The sequence below is a fragment of the Thermobia domestica genome, chromosome 15 (genome assembly GCF_964235325.1).
Source record: "Thermobia domestica chromosome 15, izTheDome1.hap1.1, whole genome shotgun sequence".
NCBI classification, from domain to species: Eukaryota; Metazoa; Arthropoda; class Insecta; order Zygentoma; family Lepismatidae; genus Thermobia; species Thermobia domestica.
Window position 1 is genome coordinate 6,257,683 of NC_137468.1, and position 21,725 is coordinate 6,279,407.

General features: G+C 35.1%; 1 protein-coding gene and 1 long non-coding RNA gene across 5 annotated transcripts in view; one reads left to right on the forward strand and one right to left on the reverse strand.

Moving 5' to 3' along the window:
• LOC145672053 (rho guanine nucleotide exchange factor 10) overlaps positions 1 to 21,725 on the forward strand; it is a 423,449-nt gene that overhangs the window by 335,019 nt on the left and 66,705 nt on the right. The gene's annotated exons all lie outside the window — the stretch shown is intronic.
• On the reverse strand, positions 4,159 to 21,663 carry LOC145672054 (uncharacterized). The gene is made up of 2 exons (XR_014128611.1): positions 20,326 to 21,663; positions 4,159 to 6,754 (listed from the first exon to the last, which is right to left on the reverse strand). It is a non-coding gene; the product is annotated as an uncharacterized LOC145672054 (long non-coding RNA).

The window sequence follows — 21,725 nt, forward strand, 5'->3', positions numbered from 1 at the left end:
TGTTTAATACGAGAAAAGATATGTGGAAGTCAGTACTATTTGCCGGATGCGGAAGCATTCGCGGAAGGTTTCAGCAGCATGGTAGTTGTAAAATATGGCGAATAGGTGTAACGGATGCGCAAAAATAATGAAGAAAACCTTTTAAATTTTTGTGAAGCCCACGGAGTACTGAAGTTAAGTGAAATGTAACAAATTTTAATACTTTAAGCACTGTTTTTTTTTTTTTTTTTTATGTTGCAAAGTCCAAGGGCAACTCTGGACTGGAGGGGCAACTCTAAACTTAAGCCAAGAATTGTAATTTTTCAACAATTAATTCTGATGGCCACCTTGAATTTCATCTATGCCAAATAGATGTTTTCATATCGCCCAGCGCAAATATTTAGGATAAATAATAAGGTAGTTTTTCAACAATTAATTGGAGTGGTGTGCCAAAAGTAAACCTGCATATGCATCATTAGCATGGAATAACGGTACCTCAGTGGTAAAGCGCTCGTCCGAGGAGTCCCTGCTTCGATCCGCGACTGTGTGACTTTGTGGTGAACAATATCATGTCTATGCGTTCTATTGGGATTCTCGCGTTTCCTCCCACATTCTTATCTCCATTATTCTTTCATAATTATTCACTTTAATTAAGTATGCGTCTCCTTCAACCCACATTACACAAATATAAAACGTGAAACTAGATATTTCATTTCATTTGTCGTCATTCTCATGCAATTCTCCGTAAGGGGAGCAATTACACGTAATGTTAATGCCTTCCGTGTAGCTGCTAAGTTTATTATTATTATTATTATCGATATATTAAGTTTGAGTAGTGCTGGTCTAGAGCCTGGCTCGACCTAATCTTACAGTCACATATTGGCTTTAAAGAGTACCCGTTCCTGTGCCTATAGCACCCTAATACTTACGTTGCGTTGTGGCGCTATGGAATGTAAGACGGCACCAACAGAACGTCCTTAAAATTTTCATAATGACTGATTGCCGTGTTCTAAAAACGTTCTGTGGGTAGATGTTGACCCATTGAATGTGTCTTGTTGCTCCCTTCCTGGTGGTCTAGTGGCTAGCTCGCGCACTTGTATGAAGTCTATGGTTCGATTCACGGTGGGAGAGTATTGAGAACACTCTCAGTAGTTAGGATTTCACCTTGAACTGTAGAGACACGTCTTATATATCGTTGGTGCTGAAAATAGATGCGGAACTGGGAGGTTTGTATCTAGAAGTGGCTGAATCCCCTGCGATTACCTTCAGCTTCCTTTGACACTTTCGGTTATTTGTTTAAATAAATATATATACAAAAAACAAGAATGTTTAAGTGAACTTAAGTTAGCGCCCCGAAAGTTATCTCGGAGCCGCGGTAGCTCAATGGTGTCTTACCTTTGCTCTAGATGCTTACCTTTGGCGTGTGGGATCCCTGGTTCAATCCCAACTCCCGCCAGGTCGTCTTTGAGGTGGACAAACATCGTGTGCGTGGGTTTTGTTAGATTCTCCCGTTTTTTCACTTCCGACATTTCCACCATTATCATTCACCTTATCACCACCGTCTCCTTTAGTAACAGTGCATTATAGTTAGGCGTTAACCTAAAAAAATAAATAAATAAATAAATAAAGTTATCTCGGCTCCTCCTGTCTTAGTGTTCTAGCTACGAGTTTAAGATTTCGACAAATGTACCAAATGAGCCATCTGAGCGATGAAAAAATGGAATGAAATGAAAACTTTGTTTTACGTCCCACGGTTATGTCGGTTAGGCTAAAGGAGACGATGATGATGAGAAATGAATGAAGTGATGGAATGAAGAAAGTGGTGAAACGGGAGAAACCCACGCACACGGTGTTTGTCCATCACAAAGTTCACTTGGTGCACGCTGGGATCGAACCAGGTACTCGACATACCAGAGGCGAACGCTCTGCCACTGAGCCACCGCGGCCCCATCTGAGCGAGGGTGTATATTTTGTTCAAACGCTTAGTAAATGAAATATTGGGTTGGAAACGAAATCAAGTGAGTGAACCAGATGATAAAAATATTAACGAGGCTGGCAACAACGTTTCATTTTGTGAAACAGATGGAACAGCACAGCCACTTCTTGCTTACAATCTTTTACTAACCTCCTCCTCCTCCTCTCCCGTCGTCTCTGAATAAAAAATGGATCTTTGTTAATATGACTCATTCCGTGGCTGCCAAGAGAGCAAAATACGAGATGTGGATTTAATGCGGTGCAAGGCAGTGTCTGATGTGAAAACGTGATGGTGGTGGGTGTACTTGTTCAGTTCTTGTGAGATTATAATTTAGTACTTAAAACTGTATCCTGAAACTAAAGAGATTCCCTGGTTGTTGTTATCTATTTGGAGAACGTAAGTGGAACTATGAAAGTTACTTTTATGTTTGTGTTGCATGATCGTTGTTTCAGAAGCACAGTTTCTTCTTTCTTTCTTCAAGATATAATGTTTATAGTATCTATGTTTGTGTTCCAGTAAGGTGGGACACATTTTTAAGATGTTGTCCTACATATCATGTATTGTTATTTCATTTGCGATTTTGTTAAAAGTTAAATCAAATAATGTAGACACAGGCATTTAAAAATTTAGAATATATGGCCTACAATCTCTCTCTATATATATATAAAAATGAAAGTGTCTACGTTTGTGACTTAATAACTCTCGAACAATCTGGGATGGTTTTTATTATTTCACTATGACGGTGCAGCTTAGAAGAGAAGGGGATATATATATAAAAAAAATGATCGAAAGTGACGTATATTAAAGTGTCGAATCCATAGTTTTTCGGGGTCTCTGAGATGAAGAATGATACTTGCGATGTCGTTTAAATCTAAATTCAGCCCCGCAACTTAGGGGAGGGAGAGAGATATATATAAACATGATAGAAAATGACCTATATTAGTGCCGAATCCACAGTTTTTGGGGTCGATGAGATGAACAGTGATACTTCCGATGCCATTGAAATCCAAATTCAGCTTAGCAACTTGGCGAAGGATACGTATAGGCGGAGGATATATCATCAAAAATGATCGGTATTAGTGTCCAATCCTTAGTTTGCGGATCGCTGAGACGAACAGTGACACTTCCGATTAAATTTAAATCCAAATTCAGCTCTTTTGGTCCAAAATGAAATCATTCTCCCTATTCGAAGAACGGGTATTTTGCTAGTAATTACAATACGTATAAATATGGCTGAAAAATTCGCTTTTTTTTTAAAAAAAAAGAAAAACTTGAAAAAACTGCCAGATAAGAAACACACAAAACCTACCATCCCCTTCGTACAGCTGTAAGATTAATCATGTTTGCGTCTGGTGTGCGTGGTGAAGAGAGACAGAATCCTGGATGTGTATACCTAGCATCATAGACAGTTCATTATTTTATGTGAATTCAAAGAAATGAGAAGTTCGTAATTTTACACTCCCTGATAATGCTGTTTAGCGTGAACGAAACGGATGATTAAATAAAGTGAATTGTAATGAAATAATTGGTGGAATGAGAATGTAGAAGAATCCCGGGAAAACCATTGGCACGAATATCGCTCACCACAAACTCTCATGACCTGGGATCGAACCAAGGACCCTAGCGTCCGAGACGAACGTTCTACCACTGAAGAATGGTGTCCCGAATTTCTTAATTCAAGGTACACTTCCGTAGTTTCTAAATTATTTCTTTTTTACTCTTTTTTTATCATCATCATTATCAATGATTTTGCCTGTCGTTCTTGCAACTCTAGTGGCCAGTGTGTGTGCCTTTGGTACCCACAGTCCTGGATTCGTTTCCCGATGAGACAGCCTTGAAATTCGAACGAATTACGGTGGTTGGGAATCCATCTTAAACTATAGACTCTTTCTCATTTGACCTCGGTGCTAGAATTTAAGTAACGCTATCCAGTACTAGATCACATATTCTAGGATCAACCGTATGACCTCTTGTACCAGAGGTAAGCGATGTACAACTGAGCCACACTTCCCACTCCCCCGCTGTGTAGGAAAAGACCTATAATTTGAAATTAGAGCTGTACCACTGTACTGTGTTTAAAGCTCTCCAATTGAAATTGAACCCGAACTCTCGCGTACAAAGGCACATATTTCGTGTTTGAGGAAGTCCGTGTGGTTCGAATTCCACGTAAAGCTGTAGGTCTACGTCTCCTATAGCCTGTCACAATTCTCGGTATCGCGGTCAGAATGTTTCCTGCATCTATTAGCTGAAATAGTTAAAAAGGAAACTAAATGTGACCCCGAGTGACTTAACCACACCTGATTGGACAAATCCTGTAAAAAAGATATTATTATAGCAAGTAAATAACAACTAGGTACCATTCACACCAGCACACAATCTTACTCCCTAAACTGAGTGAAGGTGGGTGATTAGAATTACAGATTTTATTTAATGAAATTCCAGAAGTGTTAATTTAAAATATTTAATGCAATTCAGATTCCTTCAGAGTAGTTATAACAATTAAACAAATTCTTATTAGGTTCTTAATTTCGAAGGAGGTGTTCAAAATTTTAATGGAAAAACCTTTACTCTAACAACTACAGTTACTTTTTGCAAGGCAGAGATCATTTACAATAAATAGATTTTGAATGAGGATAACACAATCAAAACTCTCAATTCATTAAATATTAAACGCTAAATTGAATTTTATAATTCATAAACAGCAAGATAACAACCACGTCAATCAATTTAATCTAACTTTAACAAAAAGGTATCGTGACTTTCGAAGTAGCCTCGTATATTTATTAAAAATTAACCTTTGAACTATTTATCTCTTTAATTCTCTCAGTAATTCTTAGTTAAGGAATGTACGCAGTGCTTTTACTACTATAAAACTATTTAACTAACTACAATACCTTTAACTAGCATTACTACTTCACACTTACCGTAATACAGCAGGAAATAATAGTGACAGTATAGCAGAGGTAGTTACCATTTCTCAACTCCAGATCCTCTTGGGTTTAGAGACTGTTCCTTACAATACAATTCCATACAGTACAGTGCACGCGAATATTTCAAGCATTTAAAAATTAAGCAAAAAAATTTATTCGGTCGGAAAGCATGTTCTAGATTTAATCAAAATTATTCGTTTTACTTCAATTTTACGTTTGAAACCTAGCCGAGATATCCAAGAGAGCTAAAATAGAAGTATATGCATTTAACAGCAATTAATTACTGAACTAGGTAACTAGTGACGTTTTCATTAACAGCACTGTAAATTAGTTAACCTATTTCCAAAGCAGGAAATACCAATTTATATTTTACTTTAGTTCTTCAAAAATTTTAAACACGTTATTAGAGACTGTTTTAGATTTTAAAATTAAATAGAACGAAATTAAAAGTAATTAGTAATTTTAATTACCATTAATTACCGACAAAGTTTAGTAATGAATGAAAAGAAGTTATGGAAATCCTTCTTATATTAGTTACCACGCGAGTATGCAATTTAAAAGTGGAATTTTAATACTTGATTTAACGTTTTATTTTTCTTCCCCCATTTAAAGTTACCCAGTTAAATTTCTTACTCGACCTTCTGTGGTACAACGAAAGCAAGAAACGCACTAGACTCGATGACGTAATACACGTGTTCCGTCTCTCACAAAGCAGCGTTAGGAATTTAACGTAGTTTTTAGCTTTTAAAAGGTTTTGACTACGGAAGTATTATTAAGAGGAAATTTAGACCTTATTAATTTCATTCACTTGCAAGATACGTCTTCCTTTAACACAACTTCACACACTAGAAACACAAGTAACTTTTTCACTTTTAACTTATTTAGCTTTACAGAACTTATTTAGACACAATTTAATTTTATATTTCTAAAACTCTTAGTAATTTAACACTGAGTTTTAGAATCACAGTTGTAATTAAGACACACTTCACAAGTTTAAACGAGGCACAGCTATAACGAACTCTCGATCACGTTTTCTAAAAAGAACAATTTTCGGCGCGAAGTAATGATGTCTATTTCTTGAGTCCAACCCGTGTTGGCTCAATAAACTACAATACAGTTATGAGGCGCAGCGGATCAGAATGCCATATATAGGAGCAAGACTCTCGCTACTGCGCAGCGCCCAACTCATTACATACGTCACTCCAGACCCCTGCGCTAACTGAAGTGGTTGTGTAATTTAAAAAAAAAAAAAAAAGAATTGATTCTCTGCCGTATTACAAGAATAACCAAGCTAACATATAAACATATATATATCATTTTAAAGCTTTTTTCACGCTCTTTTCAATGAAAGTATTCTCATTTCAATATAACAAAGCATATAACAAAACAATTCTTCAAAAACAAAAACAATAAACTTCTTATTTTTTTAAAAAAAAAAAACAAAAAAAGTAATTTCCATAATGAAACTATTACAAAAATGTAACGATTTTGCAATCGTTACAAACACCACCTCCTTGTTAAATATAAAATTTTAAGGAAAAAAAATTTTATATACAATATACAATTCCATTTTAAACTTCCATTATTTTCACATTTTATATCATTCCTTTAACTATATTTCTCAAAATGTCCATTCGGAATTTTTGTCATTTCTGTAGATTTCCATTCCAGTTTGATGCAACATTCCACTCAAATGTAGACCATTTTTCCATTTCTGGGTTTAAGAACAGCCAGCCAGATAAGAGATTTCCAAACTTCCAAGGTTACAGCTTTGGTTCCATTCGAGACCATAAACCATTCTACAGGATGCGTTGACCATCTTAACATGTCTCCATAAAAATACATCAATGTAAGGAAAACAAAAGGCAATCTACAAATATAAATAGAAATGTTAAATTCAGGCAATAACTAGATGTTAGCCCTGTAAAGTAACAAAGGATTTAATTTCAAAATGAGAAAAAGATCTTCGACATTTTCCCTTTCACATGTAGATAATATTTTATTTCAGATGTAACACATTTCAATTATTAACACCATAAATGATATAAATTTACCCTAATGCATGATTTACAAATGAAAGTTTTAATGAACATGAAAAAATGAACGTGAAACGATTATGATCATAACCTAATTCTAAATGACATCTTAGTTCCTACATTAACCTACTTCTAAACCTAACTTAAATCTAAATTTTCTTAATCTAACCTTACATCACTAATGTTTAATTTCTTCTAGTATAACTACATGTGTAGGATTCTCATTTTCATCTGTTCAGTTGGTGTTTGCTCCATTCCTTCTCACAAAGTATTTTTTAATATCACTTACATGAGCTCTCTTAGTATTATTAGAATTGTTTACATCTTCTAATAACACGGAGTTATAAGTTAAGAATTTCACAATTTTGAATGGACCAATCCAATGATACGTTAAACTCTTAGTTACTTTATCCTTCAGAGATGATTTTTCGTGGTTTTTAACTAATACAAGATCATCTACTACTAAATTTACATCCTTTCGTTTACCTTCAAATAGTTTACGACGTTTCTCCCAAGATTTTACCATGTTGTCCATTGCATTTTTCCAAAGATCTTGATTATTCAAACCTTTAAGATCAGCATCCATAACCTTCCATTTGATCTCTAATGGACTATTTAACTCCCTACCAAAAAATAATTCTGAAGGTACAGCCTTTAGTCCTTCGTGCTCACATAAATTAAGATTAAGCTGGAGCTCACGAATAACCTTACTCCATTTGTTTTGTCTTTCAGCAAAGTAAGATTTCAAAGAGTATTTCAGAGTTTTTATGAACCTTTCAGCAATATTTGCCTCCGGATGGTAAGGACTCAGTTTTATATGCTTAATACCCAAACTATACACAAATCCCTGAAAATACTCAGATGTAAATACTGAGGCGTTATCACTAGATATTGATTCTACAAAACCGTAACGGGAGAACAAATCATACAATTTGTCACAAATTATTTTAGAAGATAATCTCCTTAGTTTTTCAAGCATACAATATCTAGAACAATTATCTACTGCTATTAGAAGATAAGTGTACCCTTCAGAAGAAGGTAGAGGCCCTACAGTATCAATCATCCAGTTTGAGTTTATCCTGCGAGTTACATGAGACCCTAGTCTACCATATTTCTTAGTGTTTAAAGGCTTAGCCTTTTGACATTCTGGACAAGACCTAACAAATTCCTTTACGTACTCTACTAAACCATCAAATGTAAATCTCTTCATAATTTTACGTAAGGTTTTATATATTCCAGAATGACCACCTGTAAGATATTCTAAATGGTAGTATTCGACCAGACTTCTTCTAAGATCTTTTGGAACAACGATTTTCCACTCATTGTTCTTTGCCCTAGTCTTTTTTAACAAAAACCCATGTTTGATTTGATACTCATTACTATTCTCACCACCTTCTACCTTAACGATTAACTCATTTATTTCAGGATCTTTACGTTGTAATTCAATCAATGGTTCACTTAGAAAAGGTAATTTCCAAAGATTTGTCAATACTAAATATGTTTTATCATTACTTTCTTTGACTTTAACACTATGGTCAAAATTAAACATATCATACTGCCTAGAAAGGAAATCTGCTACTTTATTCTCATTCGTTTTCAAATGGTGGATTTTAAATGAGAACTGAGAAAGTTGTTCTATAAGTGAGCCGTACTTTAATAGTCTTTTAGAGTTATTAATTATCCAGCTTAAGGCCTTGTTATCAGTATACAAATCAAACTCATTAAACAAAAAATGTTTGAATCTTACTATAGTTTTAACTAGACTTAAAAATTCAATCTCGTAGATTGATCTATGCCGGTCGGCCTCACTTAGTTTCTTCGAAAAGAAACCCACAGGAATTAAGTCACCTTTATCATTTTTCTGTGAAATCACGCCTCCTAAGCCTCGCGAGGACCCATCGACGTGAACTACGAATCTCTTTGAAAGATCAAGTGTTTTTAGAATAAGCTCTTCTGAGAAAATTCTTTTTATTTCTAAAAAGGCGTTATTTTGGACTTTCCCCCACTCAAATTTCTTCTTAATAGATCTTAAGTCAGATATAGGACCTATAATTTCTTGAAATCCTGGTATAAACCTTGAATAAAAATTAACTACTCCACAAAATCGCTGCACAGCCTTTCTGGTCTTAGGAGGTGGAAGATTAAGAATAGACTCAACTCGTTTAGGATCCATAGTGATATTCTCCCCATCGACTATAAAACCTAAGTATTTAATCCGTTTTTTAAAGAAAAAACTCTTATCAGGAGATATAGTCAAACCATATTCTCTAAACCTATTTAACACCATTCTAATCGCCTTTTTATGTGACTCCTTATCCCTATTTGCGATTAAAATGTCATCAAAGTATACATGAACACCATACAGTTCAAGGTCACCAAGTACATCTTTCATACATTTAGATAAAACACTACTTCCAACCTTAATTCCAGCTGGGAGCTTCTTATATTGGAAGGTTCCAATCGGAGTGACTATCGTAGTTAAATCTCGACTCGCTTCATCAAGCTCCAGCTGAAAATAAGCCTTCTTTAGGTCACACAATGATATATAGGGGCACCCAGATAAGTTACTTAAACATTCTTCCATGTGAGGTGTCGGAAAAACATAATCTGACAACATACTATTTAATTTTACAAAGTTGGCAACTAAGCGGTATGAACCATCTCGGTTTTTCACAATGAAACATGTGCTACCAAAATTTGAATGATCAGTTTCAACTAACACATCTTGTTCAACTAATTCTTTAATAACATTCTCAAAAATTTGTCTCTTTTCCCTGGGTATGGGAAAAGGTTTTTCTCTAAAATATTTTTGTTCCCGAAGGTACAATTTACATTTAAAATCTTTGAGGCAGCCCACCTTCTCACTCACAACATCAGGAAAATCCTGTTTGAGAGATCTCACAAATGACTCTATATCTGGATCAATCCAATAATCACTATCATCCTCCGAAGAACTACCAATAGGAGATTCATCCTCAGGTTCATGAAGTTCTTTGTTATCCAAGTTAATTTCAGTTTCTTCAAGTGGTGGTTTCTCACAAACTATTATGTCACTCGAAGATTCCAGTCCAAGTTGTTGTTTTAACTTCTTAAATCTTTCACTAAATTCTTCTTCAAAGGATTCACTCCATTCGTTAGTATTCTTGGTTTCACCTGAATCTACCAGTTCTAACACTCCATCCTTGTCGGCGTACACTTCACCAGTTGCTAAGACGATTTTAGCTATTTGGTTCTTTCTAGTATGATCACGAAGTCCATTAACACGTCCAAGTTGATCCACAAGACCAGAAACTGATGTTGGAAAAGTGTTAACTATTGTATCTTCAGGTTCCGGATAGTCCAAATTAGGAACTGGTTCACACTGGATTCCAATCTCCCTAGCACCAGACACCACTGAAGGAACGGAAGGGATGAAGTTGTTTCGACGACGGAAGCCATGTAGATAAATACAAACAGGCTTCAGACCCTCATCCTTCAAGCCGCTCGAACCATTGATGGCATCTACTTCAAAGAAATTCTTTAAAGTCTCCATTGATCTCAGAGGAATGTATCTTCTTTGGTTTCGAAAATAAAGTTTATTTCCAAGTACGTCAAGCATGGCACCAGTTGAACGCAAAAACGGAGTACCCAAGATCGCATCACAGGGTAATGAAGCTATCACTACTAAGTCCACTTCAAATCTGAATCCACCTAAGTTTAAGTCCACAGTGACTTCTCTAGGTTCTGTCACATTAGAACACATCATAGAGTTCATTTTCATCGACGGAATCATTCGTTGCCTCTTAATCAGATGACTAATTTGATTAATTAGAGACGACGATGCTAGATTTACAGAACTTCCGCTGTCAATACAAAGAGGAAGTCTCTTATCACTAATGGACCCAATCACAAAGGTTGCAGAACAATTATCTCCACTAGAAGGCACTCTGTACGTAGGAGAAGCATTTACACACTTTTTGTCATTTATGGATTTCCCAGGACTTCCTGTGTTGGGACTGAGTTGGTTTGACTTACCTGAGTACAACCTCACATTATTACCACTTACACATGTTATACCCTGTTCAGATTCAAAGTTTTTCTTATTGACATTATTTGAAAAATTATTTTCAGAAACTTTTTTAGAATTATTATTAGATCTATAATTCATGGTATCCTTAAACCTATTCCCTCCATTAGGACAATTAAGCTTAAATCTATTGCCTTTATAAGCATTCTCAGCTGATGGACCACTACTGGCCACCCTTACCTCCTGATCTTCATTTGCAACAAAACAAGTTTTTAAGTTTCTGTTTTTAGATGAATTAATTTCTAAGTATTCCCTTTTTGATCTTTTGTACAAATCAAATTGCTCAATTATATTTTTCATTTCAGTAAGGTTTCGTGGAATCCTATCTGAAAAACATTTATACCTATACACAGGATTCAAACCATGAATGATAATTTCCAAAATTTCAAACTCGCTTGACCCTACATTTAAGACCTTGGCTGAATTATACACGTCATCTATAAATTGCATCACATGTTCACTAGGTTTCATGGTCCTATATACTTTAACTCCTATTAAATATCCCCTAACATTTAAAGAAATAAATTTATTCAACAAAGTCATCCTTAATTCGGGCCAAGTTTTATTTAATGTAAGACTATTCATTATTTCTGTATACAACAACCCTGAAGTTTTAACAGAAACTGCATACAAAATCATTCTTAAAGGGAAGTTGTAATTTAACACAAGATCGTTTAAAATAAACATCAATTCAAATACTTGAAAACTGTCATTACCATCAATCTTTTTCAAAGAACCCAGTTTAGTGTCAATAAGTATACTAATCTTATTGAAAACATACTTATCAATTAAAGGATCAAAAGATTTCCAATTATCCCCACAGTTTGTTGCTACCGGAAGTCTCTCAGGAACACTGTATGTGTTTAAAGGCATAAAGGCTCTCGGAGGTTCACAATAGTGAGACCTTACTGATTCGTGACTATGTCCATACGTATTATGAATACCATCAAACACTTGAGCTCCCACACTATCTACATACTGAGGCGGTTGTTCAAAGTTCCCTGAGTTTTGTTGGTTAAGTACCCTTTGTTTTACTTCGGTTTCTTTTTCAGAGTCTTTTTTACAAATATTGTGCACACTAGATTTCATCTGAGACCTAACGTCTCTTACCTTAGGGATAGCACCCTTATAATACAAGGGAGGAGGCGGAACAATAAATTTTCTATCATTTCCCTGACTTTCCTGATTCAAATTATCAAATTTTATTTCCTTCTTATTTAAATGTTGATTCTGATCTGGCATGTGACAATGATCATTTACTCCTAAACCACTAAACGCCACTGGTATATTAGGATTACCTAAATTATGACCTTCAACAAATGGTTCTTGATGACTAACTTCAAACGACCTACCAGGCTCTAACCTTGACACATGTTCGCTTCTATGACTAAGATATTTATCAACAAAGTTAGGTTGTACTGTAAAATTTCTATTCGCATAGCGATGAGAACCGACAACTCGATTAAACGATTCAGAATTTTGCGGTAATTTACTGGAAGCACCTAATCCTGCAAAGCACCTGTTTGCGCCTTTACTTTTACCCCCATTTTCTATTTTCAGTTTATTCAATTCATCGCTTAGTTGGTAAACAACATCATTTTCGAACCTTTGTGGCGCTACAATATTCTCCTGTAAAAACTGAGTCGACATGTCAGAAACTTCAACTACTTCTATCATAGGGTCTTCAATATTAACTGAAGTAGCATTTGAAAGAACAGATCGATTGTCAAATTCCATGTTTAAACCACAATAAATAAACAAAATGTAAATTAAACACACAGTACAAATTAAATAAGGAAGTAGTAACACAAAAATAAATTCAATTATGACAATATATAAATACTCCAATTTAGCTACACTACAACTACTTCTACAATGAAACTCATTCATTCAATCTCTAGCACGCAAGCCAGTACAAATAAAGGTTGACAAAATTTTTATTAAATTTCACTTTATTGAACAACAATTGTAAATAGAAAGCATCCACAGCTGACAGCTTGTGTAGTTGCAAGTCACTCGTGTTTTTATTATTAATGGAGCTATGAAACTTCAAACTGTTTCTCAAAGGATCTAACTCTGATAATTTTTAATAAATTCCAACTAATTTCTCTTAATTTTCAAACTCTATATAAGCAAACCAAATTTTTAGCAAAAATATAAATGCAATCATCAACTGAACTGTGTTTAACCAACAATGACTTCAAAAAAGCAAACGCGGAGATTAATATTAATTTAGGACCTAAAAATCCTATCCCCCAATCAAAATTACGGAAATGACTCCCACAATGAAAGATCCTACACACCTTAACTTTTAAATCCTTAACTTCGTAAATCCGGAATTTAACATCAATCATGAAAATAATCACAGTTACTGTAATTCTATTTACAATGGTCGGTGACCTTACAATAGACTTAATCTACAGGCTAAGTTTTGAATCACCGAAACCAAAATGTATAACTGTATTGTAGTTTATCTTTTTTGTCACAATTCTCGGTATCGCGGTCAGAATGTTTCCTGCATCTATTAGCTGAAATAGTTAAAAAGGAAACTAAATGTGACCCCGAGTGACTTAACCACACCTGATTGGACAAATCCTGTAAAAAAGATATTATTATAGCAAGTAAATAACAACTAGGTACCATTCACACCAGCACACAATCTTACTCCCTAAACTGAGTGAAGGTGGGTGATTAGAATTACAGATTTTATTTAATGAAATTCCAGAAGTGTTAATTTAAAATATTTAATGCAATTCAGATTCCTTCAGAGTAGTTATAACAATTAAACAAATTCTTATTAGGTTCTTAATTTCGAAGGAGGTGTTCAAAATTTTAATGGAAAAACCTTTACTCTAACAACTACAGTTACTTTTTGCAAGGCAGAGATCATTTACAATAAATTAGGGATGGCCAAAATTTTCCGGAATCCGGATTCCGGAAATTTTGTTTTCCGGAATCGGAAAATTTACTTTCCGGAATTCGGAAAAATTCCGACATTCGGAAAAAATCCGGAATTTAGAAAAATTCCGGAATTCGGAAAAATTCCGGAATTCAGAAAAATTCCGGATTTCGGAAAAATTCCGGAATTCGGAAAAATTCCGGATTTCGGAAAAATTCCGGATTTCGGAAAAATTCCGACATTCGGAAAAATTCCGGATTTCGGAAAAATTCCGACATTCGGAAAAAATCCGGAATTTAGAAAAATTCCGGAATTCGGAAAAATTCCGGATTTCGGAAAAATTCCGGAATTCAGAAAAAATCCGGAATTTTTCCGAGATCCGGAATTTTTCCGATTTTACTTTCCGGATTCCGGAAAGTAAAAATTCTGGAATTGGCCATCCTTAGCTAGTAGTTGTTAAAAGAGAAACACAATAATGAATAGGCTATATATACTGTATTAATTTCTTGTAGTTGGATATGTCTTTATCATTTACGTAGACAATTGCTACTGCAGTTATTTACTACTTTATGAGAAAGATCTTATTTTCACACACAAAAAAGTCGCCGGTATGTCTCAAACATTATCGCGTTCCCACCTGCAGCTGCTCCAAAGCACTGCAAACTACTTTTTAATCAGGCGAAAGGCAGTGAAGGAAAATAAATCTCAACAAATATTCTAATAACATTCGCTTATTGTCAACATACCTACAGTGAGCGCAGAAAGTGTTCGTACACCGTGCATAGTTTATATTGAAAACAGCTAGCATGAGAACGGGAGGTGGAAAAATATATATATAACCAGAATTAAGACTACACATTCATACATTTTATTTCTATATACAAGAGAAAGGCCAAACAAACACAATCACTGTTTTGTTCAGAAGAAAAGAGAGAATTCCTTTTTTGTAAACGCAAAAAGTCACCGTACACTTATGCTTGAATTAATGCTTATAAAGTATATTACGTTATTTAATATTTTGTGGGATTACCCTGTGCGTTAATGATTGTCTGTAATCTTCGTGGCATTGATTTCACCTGTAGTAGTTCGTAGTTCTGTAGCTTCGGGACTGATTATGTCCCATTCTTCTTGAATAGCTTTTCTTAGGCCTTCTTTAGTAGACAAGCTGTGCCTTCTGATTCTTGTCTCCAGAACAGATCATAGATGTTCTATGGGGTTCATGTCTGGGGATTGGGGAGGTGTGCGAAGCTGTTTCAAGGTATTATAGAGTCAGGGGCGGGTCCAGAGGGGGCAATCGCCCCCCCACAAGAGGAAACTCTTATTTTATACATAAATAAACCCATCCATAACAAGTTTGGAGCTCTTAAAAGTAGCAGTATTACCGCCGACCGCCCCCCCCCAGAAGTCCGTCCTGGATCCGCCCCTGGCAAACCTTGCAGACAGGCCTTGTTCAACAGTACAAACAATAATTGCGATGTATAATGTTTCTATCACTGTGCGAAACCATAAAAAAAATAATAAAAAAAGAACTCGAAGACCAAGAGTGTTGAGTGAACAAGTTAAACGTTACATTATTAGGGAAAGAAAAAAGGTTCCAAAAAGTAGTGCTGTGCAATTGGCAACGGATCTGGAAACACGCGGTGTTAAAGTATCAGCCAGTACAGTGCGGAATATTTGCAGGGTATCATGGTCGGATAGCCAGGAAAATGTTCTGGGTGAACAAGACAAATCGTATAAAGAGACTAAAGTTTGAAAAAGAGTATAAAGATAAGGGATCAGGCTTCTTTCTGGAATAGGGTCATATTTTCGGACGAAAATAAATTTAATTTTATCGAGTCCAATGGGAGGCGTATGGTATGGCGCAAGGTGAATACAGAGATGAATCCTCAAAATCTCGTCTCTAAAGTAAGACACGGAGGAGGGTCCGTGCTCGTCTGGGGTTGTATGAGTGCCTCAGGAGTGGGTCGTCTCCACCTTATCGATGGAGTGATGATCTACAAAGTGTATATTAACATATTAAAGGAATATCTCCATACTAGTGGGCAGAAGATGGTTCTTGAAAACAATTTATTGTTCAGCAAGACAACGACTCCAAACATACAGCGGAAAATACTCGATTGTGGCTACTCTATACAGGGGCGGATCCAGGACGGACTTCTGGGGAAGGGGCGGTCGGCAGTAATACTGCTACTTTTAAGAGCTCCAAACTTGTTATGGATGGGTTTATTTATATATAAAATAAGAAAGTTTCCTCATGTGGGGGGGGGCGATGGCCCCGATCGCCCCCCTCTGGATCTGCCCCTGAGGTTTGCTATCTTTCTCAAAGACTTACCCTTCTTATGCACTTTAATAATTACTTTTCTTGTCTCCTCATTTGTTTCTGTTCGGTTGCTTCCCATTTCGACAGCCCACCGTGCAGTTTTTTCACTCCTATTCACAACTAAACTCATTCTGTTACTCGTCATGCTATACAGAGGTGTATACTCAGGTGAATACTAGTGAACCCCAGTTGTCTTTGTTTCGTATTCGTACGTCAGGTGTACGATCACTTTTTGCGTCTACTCTATATATTTTCTACGGAATTTATTTACTTTCTGACCATTAAACTTGTCTTTGTGGTTCTTTATTGATATATTCATAAAGCTTAGTTTTCATTATTCATATTGTGTGTGTTATTACACTTCTTAAATTTTCTGTTTCTTTTTCGCAGGCATTCTCGTTTCAATAGCATAGGTGTACGAACACTTTCTGCGCTCACTGTATGTACAGTAAATACAAATTGACTTTACGAAGTATACAATGTAATTGTTCAATAATTAACATAAGCAGGCATTCATTAATTTATATTAATATAATAGTTAACAAAACTAATAAGCGGGTGATTGATGACTCAGTGGTAGAGTTTTCATCTATGGTATTCTAACCCAGGACATGTGGGTTTTCGATGGCTAATTTTGTGTTCGAAAATTTTCCCGGTGGTACTCTTGGTTCCCTTTCTTATATTTGTTCCATCATCACTCATTAACGAATTTAGTTTATCAAAACTCTATAGCCATATATTCATTCTGTCCGTCAGTGAAACAAACAGTCTCAAGAACTATCTGATGGATTACCAATCAATTTTGGCCATGATGTACAGAGTCAATAGTTAAGAATCGAGTTCCCTGATGAATGTAATATTCAAACCGGAAACGGTACAAATCAACCATTTCCGGTTTTAACGTTAATCATTATATAGTAAATATGGTAATAGATAGCGAGAAGCGGTTTCCAGTAATCGACATATATAACATTCATGTAGATAGCATGTTACCCAGTTTGTGCATCTGCTGAAAATAATGAGCTTAGGTATTTAGAGAGCATTTTCCGCTTTAGAAAATGTGTGCTTGGTAAAGAATGTAGAGATTTAGCTGAGTCAGGCACGTAGCTAGAATATGGTAATAGGAAGGGGGGGGGTCTGTCACGAAATACTATGGTTATTTACCAGGGGCTCAATCATTCTAAACTATTTTATTGGCAACATATATTGATTCGTTTAGCCAAGATTTCTAATGGGGGCATGATACTGTGGTTACACACCAGAGGCTCGATCAATCTAAATATTTTACTGACACCATACCCATATTGATTGGTTAGGACAATAAAATGAGGATATATTAGTAAGTATTTTAATAAGAAGCTATGAAGAAATCTCGAGTAAAAAATTATAAAAAAGTATTGAAAAAGATATAGTCTTCCGAGGTCATTCGAACGGTGTCGAGAATTTTGCGTCTGGGAAATTTGCGCCCTACCTCAAGAACAGGGAAAATTGCGCCTGCGATGTACCTCCACCGGGAAGTTTGAGACCTGCGAAATAAAAGAACCTATTGGAGCTTACGCATTTCCTCGGAGGGGCTGACATTACAGCATAAACAATCCTCCCCCCACAACCATGCCATTTGTGATTTATTTTCATTGTGGCTATATAAGGGGAGAATAAACTTCAATATAAGCCAAAAGAACACAACGGATCAACGCAATCACTGCTTCTTCCAGAGATGATTTTGGGGGAACACTGGCCTCCCCAGAGCTCTCAGAGTGCCCCCTCGGAGGAGACCAAAATAATACGTCTATAATATAATAATAAATAGAATAGTACCAGCAGTGACCCCCCTCCGGAATACTAAATGTGCCCCCCGGAACATTTTTCCTGAAAGAACGACTGAACGCAATTGTGTGTTTGAAGTGTAATTCCAGCAAGTAAACACACTGTACATAGTTTTCTTGATAATATTACTGAACTGATTTTACATTCACTTTACATTTTCTTTTCTATATTTTGTGTCCTGAAAAGCCAAACAACTCTCAAGGATTGTGAACAGAGATATCTGGGTAGAGCCAAACAGCCTTTTGTAGATTAAATTATACTCTTTGATTATATTAATAAATAATTATATATCAGTCATTTATACGTTTATTGTAAATTTTGTAGTATAATGAAAAATTGTATTTGTATGGATTGCCCTTTAGTGAACTAAAATTGTATTTTTTTTTTCATTTGTTCGGAATATTATAACGGATGGAGTAACTCACTGAGACGATGAGAGGCAAGCCTAGTTCAAGTGCGAGTGGAAGTTACTTTACACAATACAATAATAAGTTGAATTGTAGGGCGCTAACATCCCAGTGCAAATATATAGCCGGCGCATTTTCCCCTCTTTTTGGGGTAGGGCGCAAACATTCCAGTGCAAATATATTGCGAGTGCATTTTTTCCTATTTTTGTGGTAGGGCGCAAAATTCTCGCATTCAAGGAAAATATAATGTCCGTGAAGTTGACAAGCCACTTATGTCAGACTCTAATTTCGACTTTAAACGTCGCTAGTGCTAAGTTAGTGTTCGATAGTGACGCAAATCGTTAGTACTCCAACTGCATGCCAACACGCCCACTTCTAAGAATCATCTCAAAAGTGAGGTTAACCATTAGAGCAAGTAAGTGCTCATTGGTGCCATTAACATTAACGTTAAAGCCTCCATCGTACGGCCCTTTGAGTAATAATAACACCACGTTTTTTGCTAGTCTCAATGCGTCCCTATATTCTCGCGAATATTCTGACGTGCCCAAGTTAGTTACTTTTTTTTTGGGACTATTGTTTATGTTATTGTTTATTGTTTATTGCTAGTCTGCAGAGTAGTCCTTACATTAATATGCCATTGTCCTTGATAATCATTGCGTATTTACAAGCAATTTGTTATTACTGTTAGAAGATATCAAAAAACAAGATAAAATATACTACTTAACGGTTCATATTTTTCTTTTACAGTACATAAACGATTAATAATAATAATAATAATAATAATAATAATAATAATAATAATAATAATAATAATAATAATAATAATAATAAGAAGACTATTCCAGCATAAAAGTTATCAATTGCATTACACTGGCAACAAGCGACGCATATTTTAACTTCATAAAAAATCGTTTCTCACGATTTTCTGGAAAACTACGTATGATAACATCTTCATTATGTCAAGTTGTTTATCTCAGTGTAATATATGTCTTACCTCTGGACAATATCACAGTAAAACAAAAATTAAATATTAGGAGTACATCGTACTTTTGGACTACATCTCATTAACCATGGGAAGATTGAGTAGTGTATACTTTAAGATATAAGTTTCAGCTTAACTTGCATCATACATTCTTAGGATTACAAAAAGGAAATTTGTTCGTTTGCATTTGAACAAAATTCTTAGGATTACAAAAAGAAAAAATAATTTTTCCGAATTCCGGAATTTTTCCGAAATCCGGATTTTTTCCGAAATCCGGAATTTTTCCGAATTCCGGAATTTTTCCGAAATACGGATTTTTTCCGAATTCCGGATTTTTTCCGAAATCCGGATTTTTTCTGAATTCCGGAATTTTTCCGAATTCCGGAATTTTTCCGAATTCCGGAATTTTTCCGAATTCCGGATTTTTTCCGAATTCCGGAATTTTTCCGAAATACGGATTTTTTCCGAATTCCGGAATTTTTCCGAAATCCGGAATTTTTCCGAATTCCGGAATTTTTCCGAAATCCGGAATTTTCCGATTTTACTTTCCGGATTCCGGAAAGTAAAAATTCCGGAATTGGCCATCCCTACAATAAATAGATTTTGAATGAGGATAACACAATCAAAACTCTCAATTCATTAAATATTAAACGCTAAATTGAATTTTATAATTCATAAACAGCAAGATAACAACCACGTCAATCAATTTAATCTAACTTTAACAAAAAGGTATCGTGACTTTCGAAGTAGCCTCGTATATTTATTAAAAATTAACCTTTGAACTATTTATCTCTTTAATTCTCTCAGTAATTCTTAGTTAAGGAATGTACGCAGTGCTTTTACTACTATAAAACTATTTAACTAACTACAATACCTTTAACTAGCATTACTACTTCACACTTACCGTAATACAGCAGGAAATAATAGTGACAGTATAGCAGAGGTAGTTACCATTTCTCAACTCCAGATCCTCTTGGGTTTAGAGACTGTTCCTTACAATACAATTCCATACAGTACAGTGCACGCGAATATTTCAAGCATTTAAAAATTAAGCAAAAAATTTATTCGGTCGGAAAGCATGTTCTAGATTTAATCAAAATTATTCGTTTTACTTCAATTTTACGTTTGAAACCTAGCCGAGATATCCAAGAGAGCTAAAATAGAAGTATATGCATTTAACAGCAATTAATTACTGAACTAGGTAACTAGTGACGTTTTCATTAACAGCACTGTAAATTAGTTAACCTATTTCCAAAGCAGGAAATACCAATTTATATTTTACTTTAGTTCTTCAAAAATTTTAAACACGTTATTAGAGACTGTTTTAGATTTTAAAATTAAATAGAACGAAATTAAAAGTAATTAGTAATTTTAATTACCATTAATTACCGACAAAGTTTAGTAATGAATGAAAAGAAGTTATGGAAATCCTTCTTATATTAGTTACCACGCGAGTATGCAATTTAAAAGTGGAATTTTAATACTTGATTTAACGTTTTATTTTTCTTCCCCCATTTAAAGTTACCCAGTTAAATTTCTTACTCGACCTTCTGTGGTACAACGAAAGCAAGAAACGCACTAGACTCGATGACGTAATACACGTGTTCCGTCTCTCACAAAGCAGCGTTAGGAATTTAACGTAGTTTTTAGCTTTTAAAAGGTTTTGACTACGGAAGTATTATTAAGAGGAAATTTAGACCTTATTAATTTCATTCACTTGCAAGATACGTCTTCCTTTAACACAACTTCACACACTAGAAACACAAGTAACTTTTTCACTTTTAACTTATTTAGCTTTACAGAACTTATTTAGACACAATTTAATTTTATATTTCTAAAACTCTTAGTAATTTAACACTGAGTTTTAGAATCACAGTTGTAATTAAGACACACTTCACAAGTTTAAACGAGGCACAGCTATAACGAACTCTCGATCACGTTTTCTAAAAAGAACAATTTTCGGCGCGAAGTAATGATGTCTATTTCTTGAGTCCAACCCGTGTTGGCTCAATAAACTACAATACAGTTATGAGGCGCAGCGGATCAGAATGCCATATATAGGAGCAAGACTCTCGCTACTGCGCAGCGCCCAACTCATTACATACGTCACTCCAGACCCCTGCGCTAACTGAAGTGGTTGTGTAATTTAAAAAAAAAAAAAAAAAAAAAAAGAATTGATTCTCTGCCGTATTACAAGAATAACCAAGCTAACATATAAACATATATATATCATTTTAAAGCTTTTTTCACGCTCTTTTCAATGAAAGTATTCTCATTTCAATATAACAAAGCATATAACAAAAC